Source organism: Panthera uncia, chromosome F1 (assembly GCF_023721935.1).
Source record: "Panthera uncia isolate 11264 chromosome F1, Puncia_PCG_1.0, whole genome shotgun sequence".
Taxonomy (NCBI): domain Eukaryota; kingdom Metazoa; phylum Chordata; class Mammalia; order Carnivora; family Felidae; genus Panthera; species Panthera uncia.
In genome coordinates this window covers 62,757,686-62,765,167 of record NC_064813.1, presented here as the reverse complement: position 1 = coordinate 62,765,167, position 7,482 = coordinate 62,757,686, and positions in this window count along the sequence as shown.

The following is a 7,482-nucleotide window of genomic DNA, read 5'->3' as shown; positions in this document are numbered from 1 at the left end:
TCCAACTTTTCTTTACTCCGTGACACGTTTTGGCAATTTTCGCAGTCCTTCAAACTTCGTCACGGTTTTTATTTTTATTTTATTTTATTTTATTTCTTTTCATGTTTATTTATTTTTGAGACAGAGAGAGACAGAGCGCGAGCCGGGGAGGGGCAGAGAGAGAGGGAGACACGGAATCCGAAGCAGGCGCCAGGCTCTAAGCTGTCGGCGCAGAGCCCGACGCAGGGCTCGAACCCACGAACCGTGAGGTCATGACCTGAGCCGAAGTCGGACGCTCAACCGATGGCGCCCCATATTTTTATATTTTTACAGTGATCTGTGATCAGTGATTTTTGATGTCAGCATTGTGATGATTTGGGGGCACCACAAGCTGTGCCCCTATAAGACGGCGAACTTGCTAGATGTTGTGTGTGTGCCGATGCTTCACCGACAGCTGTTTCCGGTCTCTCTCCCTCTCCTCGGGCCTCCCTGTTCCCTGAGACAGGGCAGCGGTGACATTAGGCGGATCACGGACCCTGCAACGGCCGGTAAGTGTGCAAGTGAGAGGCAAAGTCTCGCGCCCGTCACTTTAAATCAGAAGCTGGCGGTGATTCAGCTCAGGGGGGAGGGTGCGTCCAAAACTGAGATACACTGAACGCTTAAGTCTCTTGCGCCAGACGGTTGGCCAGGTTGTGAACTCAAAGGGCAGTTCTTGAAGGAAATGAAAAGTGCCATTCCAGGGAACACGCAGATGATGAGAAAGTTAAATGGCCTTACTGCTGACGTGGAGAAAGTCTGAGTGGTCTGGATGGAGCATCACACACGCCACGTCCCCGTAAGCCAGAGTCTGGTCCGGGGCAAGGCCTGGACTGTCTTCATTCTGCGAAGCCCGCGCGAGGGGAGGCGGCTGTGCAGGCACAGCAAGAAGCTGGCAGAGGCTGGTCTGTGACGTTTCGAGAAAGAAACTGCCTCCAGAACAGCGAAGCTCAGGGAGTAGCAGCCAGTGCCGATATAGAAGTTGTGGCAAGTTCTCCGGAAGATCCGGCTAAGAGAAGGTGGCCACGCTCACCAACAGATTCTCAGTGTAGACAAAACAGTCTCATATTGGAAGGGGAGGCCATCTAGGACTTTCGTGGCTAGACAGAAGCCAATGCCTGGTTCCCCAGCTTCAAAGGATGGGCCACCTCTCTTGTTAGAGGCTAACGCAGCTGGTGACTCATTGACCTTTCCCCAAATCCCGGGGCCCTTAAGAATTACGCTAAACCTACCATGTCTGTGCTCTAGAAACGGAACAACAAAGCCTGGATGACAGCACATCTGTTTGCAACACGGGTTACCAAATATCAAGTCCACTGTCGAGAACTGCTGTGCAGAAAAAAAGATTTCTTTCAAGATATTACTGCTCCTTGACCATGACCCGGGCACCCAAGAGCTCTGATGGACAACGAGACGAGTGTTGTTGTGCCTGCGAACACAACACCCGTTCTGCAGCTCACGCATCAAGGAATCATTTCGACTTTCGAGTCTCATTATTTGACAAACGCATTTCGTGAGGCCGTGGCTGCCCTAGATAATGATTCTGCTGATGGATCTGGACAAAGCAAACCTGAAAACAAAACTGAAAACCTTCTGGGAAGGAGTCCTCATTCTAGATGCATTCAGAACGTTCATGGTTCGTGAGAAGAGGTCAAAACATCAGCACTCACAGGAACTGGAAGGAGCGGATCACAGCCCTTCACGGATAACTCTGGGGGTTCAAGACTTCCGCGGAGGCTGTAACCGCGGATGGGGTGGAAACAGGAAGAGAACTAAAATCAGAAGCGGAGCCTCTGGACGGGATGGATGGCTTCAATCTCAGGATAAAACTTTCATGGGTGAAGGTTTGCTTCTCATGGAGGAGCAGAGAAAAAGAAAAAAAAAAAAATTTTTTTTTTTTTTTTTTTGAGATGGAATCTACTCCTGGGGAGGATGCTGTGAAGATCCTTGAAATGACAACAAAGGATTGAGAATGTCCCATCAACGTAGTTGAAAAAACAGCGGCAGGGATGAAGAGAATTGACTCCAATTTTGAAAGAAGCTCTGCTGCGGGTAAAATGCCATCAAACAGCAGGGCGCCTGGGTGGCTCCGTCGATTAAGCATCCGACTTCAGCTCAGGTCATTATCTCCTGGTTCGTGGGTTCGAGCCCCGCGTCGTCGGGCTCAGTGCTGACAGCTCAGAGCCTGGAGCCTGCTTCGGATTCTGTGTCTCCCTCTCTCTCTGCCCCTCGCCGGCTCTCGCTCCATCTCTCAAAAATAAACAAATGTTAAAAAAAAAAAAAAACTAAAAAAAAAAAATGCTATCAAACAGCATTGCACGTGGCAGAGAAATCACTCCTGAAAGGAAGTGTCATTTCATGTGGCAAACTTCATTGTTGTCTTATTTTAAGAAATTGCCGCAGCCAGCCCAGCCTTCAGTAACCTCCGCCCCCACCAGTCAGCAGCAGCACCATGGGGGCAAGACGCCCCTCCAGCAAAAAGATGACAACTCGCTGAAAGCTCGGACGAGGGTTGGCAGTTTTTAGCAATAAAACAGTTTTAGGGTCTTTTATCATATCTGATATATGCATGTTAAGAGATAAAGAGATATGATTTTGTATCTGCATGGCTGAGGTTTAAAGATGCTGACTTAGGGGTGTTTGCTGGAGAAAAGAATTAGGTCACCACAGACGAGCAGAGATAATGAGAGTCAAGGAACAGGGAGAGAGCACCTTGAACGATGTCATTTGTCTCTGGGTATACACGTATCTGATATTCGGAAGAGACTCTTGAAGTCCCCATGTAAGTAAGCCGTGGTAGCCCTGTTCCTCCCCTACCTAGAACTTGGTAAGTGACGTTGTTGGCCCTCTGCAGCTCTGGAAATTTTGAATTAAAAAATCTTTCCTTTCGGAAATGCTTCCCCTTGTCCTTTGAATGCTAGTGGATATTTCTACTTTTTATCCAACACCTCGTTGACCTGCCTTTTATCTTCTGTTCGAAACCATGATCACCTTTTTTTTAAAAAAAAAAAATGTTTTTTTAATGTTTATTTATTATTGGAGAGAGACAGAGTGTGAGTGGGGCAGGGGCAGAGAGAGGGAGACCCAGAATCCGAAGCAGGCTCCAGGCTCCGAGCTGTCAGCACACAGCCTGTGGCGAGGCTCGAACTCACAAACTGTGAGATCATGACCTGAGCCGAAGTCGGATGCTTGACCGGCTGAGCCGCCCACGCACCCCAACCATGATCACCTTGAAACTGAGGTATGTTTGGTTGTGTCTACAACCAAACATGTCTACATGTGCACATGTAGCACAATTTCACAGAGAAGATATCATCTACCTTGAAAAGCTTCCCCCAGCATCCTGAAAACCAGGTGAAGTGACTTCTTACTATTCACATCCTGGCATTTCTCGCATGGTTCAGCATGTTTCCACTGGCCTGTCTCCTTTATTTCTTTATAATCTAATTGAGGACACGGAATGTGTTGATAACCACCCTTACCCACAGCCTAACACAGCACCTAGGAACACAACAGGCACTTAGTAAATATTTATGAAGTTAATGAATACATGCAATGCAATGTAACCCGACGTAAGGACTACAAGATATTTTCTTTCTTTTTTTCCCCCCTTTTTTTAAAAAAATTGAAGCATAGTTGACGATATCGACTACAGTTGACTATAAAGCTAGTATCATTCGTTTCAGGTGTACTATAAGTATAGTTATTGCCTGTCAACATACAAGGTTATCGCAATTTCTTGACTGTATTCCTTATGCTGTACTTTTCATGCCCGTGACTTGTTTATTTTATAACTGGAAGTTTGTACTTCCTGATCCCCTTTACCTACTTCACTCAGGCCCCTAGTCCCTTCCCAAACTGACCGTCACCAGTTTTTTCCCTGTATTTATAAGTCTGTTTTTGCTGCTGGTGTTTTTTTGGATTCCACATATGGTGGAATCGCTTATATTCACATGCAAGTGAAAGCATATGGTATTGATCTTTCTCTGTCTGACTTATTTCACTGAGCCTCATACCCCCTTGGTCCACCCCTGTTGTCGCAAAGGGCGAGATTTCATTCGTTTTTATGGCTGAGTAATATTTCCTTGTGTATACACGCCACATCTTCATTATCCATTTGTCTATCAGTGGGCATTCCATTCTTTATCTTGGCTATTGTGAATAATTCTTTTTTTTTTTTTTTTAATTTTTTATTTATTTATTTATTTGTTTTTTAAATTTTTTTTTTCAACGTTTTTTATTTATTTTTGGCACAGAGAGAGACAGAGCATGAACGGGGGAGGGGCAGAGAGAGAGGGAGACACAGAATCGGAAACAGGCTCCAGGCTCTGAGCCATCAGCCCAGAGCCTGACGCGGGGCTCGAACTCACGGACCGCGAGATCGTGACCTGGCTGAAGTCGGACGCTTAGCCGACTGCGCCACCCAGGCGCCCCTCTTTTTTTTTTTTTTAAAGTTTATTCATTTTTGAGACAGAGAGAGACAGAGCATGAACGGGGGAGGGTCAGAGAGAGAGAGGGAGACACAGAATCTGAAACAGGCTCCAGGCTCTGAGCCATCAGCACAGAGCCCGACGCGGGGCTGGAACTCACGGACCATGAGATCATGACCTGAGCCGAAGTCGGACGCTCAACCGACTGAGCCACCCAGGCGCCCCTGAATAATTCTTAATAAGCATGGAAATACATATATTTTTTTTCAAATTAGTGTTTATACTTCCTTTGGGTAAATATCCAGAAGTGAAATAGTTGGCTCATAGGGTAGTTCTATTCTTAATTTTTTGAGGAACCCCCATACTGTTCTCCAGAGTGGCTGCACCAGTTTGCATTCCCACCAACAGTGCGTGAAGGTTCCCTTTTCCTCGCATCCTCGCCAACGCTTGTGATTTCTTATCTTTTTAACACTAGCCACTCGGGCCAGTGTGAGGTGGTATCTTACTGTGGTTTCGATTTGCTTTTCTCTGTTGATTAGTGATGTTGAGCATCTTTCCATGTGTCTATTGCCCATCTGTCTGTCTTCTTTGGAAAAATGTCTATTTGGGTTCTCTGCCCAATTTTTAACTGCATTGATTGGGGGTTTTTGGTATCAAGTTGGAGGTGTCCTTTATTTTGTTATATTTTATTTATTTCTTTATTTTAAGTAGGCTCCATGCCCAACGTGGGGCTTGAACTCATGACCCTGAGTTTAAGAGTCAAGTGCTCTACTGACTGAGCCAGGCTGGCTCCCCTGCTATAAAGTATTTTTATTTAAAAAATTTTTTTAAATGTTTATTTATTTTTGAGAGACAGAGCTCAAGAAGGGGAAGGGGCAGAAGAGAGGGAGACACAGAATCTGAAGCAGGCTCCAGGCCCTGAGCTGCCAGCACAGAGCCCGACGCGGGGCACGAACCCACAAGCCATGACTTCCGAGCTGAAGTCGGACGTTTAACCGACTGAGCCACCCAGGCACCCACCACCCTCTGCTATAAAGTATTATTAAATGAAGGTATGTATTGTTTCTAGATGTAAATGCCATTGCACACCTAATAGACTACCATATAGTGTAAACATAACTTTTATATGCACAGGGAAACCAAAAAAATTCACTTGGTTTGCTTTATTGTGAGATACACTTCACTGCGGTGTTCTGGAGATGTTCCTGCAATATCTCTGAGGTGTGCCTGTATTGAGGTCCAGAATGTTTCCATGACCTGTGATACTGTGATTTGTGAGAAATACGTATTGGGTCATTCATTTCTTGTATATATTTGGTCTTTGTTCATGGTTCCTGGCTCACAGCTCCCAACACCCTCGGAATTTTCTGAGTGAGTAGAGCAATGGAGGTATCTTTTGTTATAATATTTGGCGTCTAAAGATCAAGATCTCAAGCTCTAAAGATCTCTCAGCTTCAGTTCCTAAAGTCTCTTCAGAGCCTTAAAAGTGAAACGGGCGTCACGTGGATAAAAAATCTTTCTTACCACAACTGGATTTATGTTAATGAGGTGGCTTTTGGACTGCACCTTAAAAGATGAGGGCTGGTTGCCAGGGGAACCGGCCACATCGTTAGCGGGTTGAAAATTTTAGTTCCACTTCCTGACCTCCCGGGAGGAGAGGGGGCTGGAGGTTGAATCAGTTACCGGTGGTCAATGAGTTCATCAATCATGCTTAGGTAACAAAATCTCCATGAAAACCCAGAAGGAGGGGGTGGGTTGGGAGAGCTTCTGGGTTGGTGGACACGTGGAGATTTGGGAGAATGGTGACCTCGCAGAGCGCATGGAAGCTCCTCACCCTTTCTCCAGCCCATGCCCTGTGTGTGCTTGGGGTATTCCTGGGTTATACCCTTTCATAATAAACTGGTAATCTGGTAAGTGAAGAGTTTCCTTGAATTCTGGGGGATGCTCTAGCAGATTAATTGAACCTGAGGAGATGGTTGCTGGAACCTTCCATCTGTAGCCTGGGGGTCAGTGGCCCTGATGACAACCTGCATTTGTGACTGGTATCCGAAAAAGTGGTGGTGGGCAGGGGGGAAGCAGCCTGTGAGACTAAACATTTAACCTGTAGCAACGGATGCTACCACCAGGTAAATGGTGTCAGGATGGAGGTGAATTATAGGACACCAAGCTGGTGTTGGAAAACCCCTTCTTTGTTCAGACACCCACCCCCTACCGAAAACACACAATGAAATTGCAGAACCTTTTATTACCCGGAACAGAAGCTCTATAACCATTAGACAATTACTCCCCATCTCTCCTTTCCTTCAGCCCCCGGTAACCTAACCTACTCTATACCTCATATAAGTGGAATTACACTTGCCCTTTTGGGTCTGGCTTATATCAAATAGCATAACGGCTTCAAGGCGTATCCATGTTAGAGGATGTATCCGAATTTCATCCTGGTTTTTTATGGCTAAATAAGACAATTTCAAAGATTCGCTTGTTTGCATAGACTACATTTTCTTTATCCATTCGTCTGCTTGTGGACACTGGAGTGTTTCCACCTTTTGCATATTGTGAATAATTTTGTGATGAACGCTGGGGTACCTGTATCTGTTTGGGTCCTTGCCTTCAATTCCTTGGATATATACCTAGGATTGGAATTGCTGGGTCATTTGATAATTCTATAGTCAGCTTTTTGAGGAACCACGAAACTGTTCTCCATAGTGGCTACACCATTTTACGTTTGCACCAGCAATGCATAAAAGTTCCAGTGTATCTACATCTTTGCCAACATCTGTGTTGCGCGTGTGTTTTTTATATATAGTAGTCATCCTCATGGATGTTAGGCAGTATCTCATTGTGGTTTGCTTTACATTTCTTTTTTTTCCCCTTTTTAAAAAAATTTTAAAAATATTTATCCATTTATGAGAGACGGAGAGTGTGAGCAGGGTCGGGGTAGAGAGAGAAGGAGACACATAATTGAAGCAGGCCCCAGGCTCTGAGCCTGACACGGGGCTTGAACTCACAAGCCGTGAGATCATGACCTGAGCCCAAG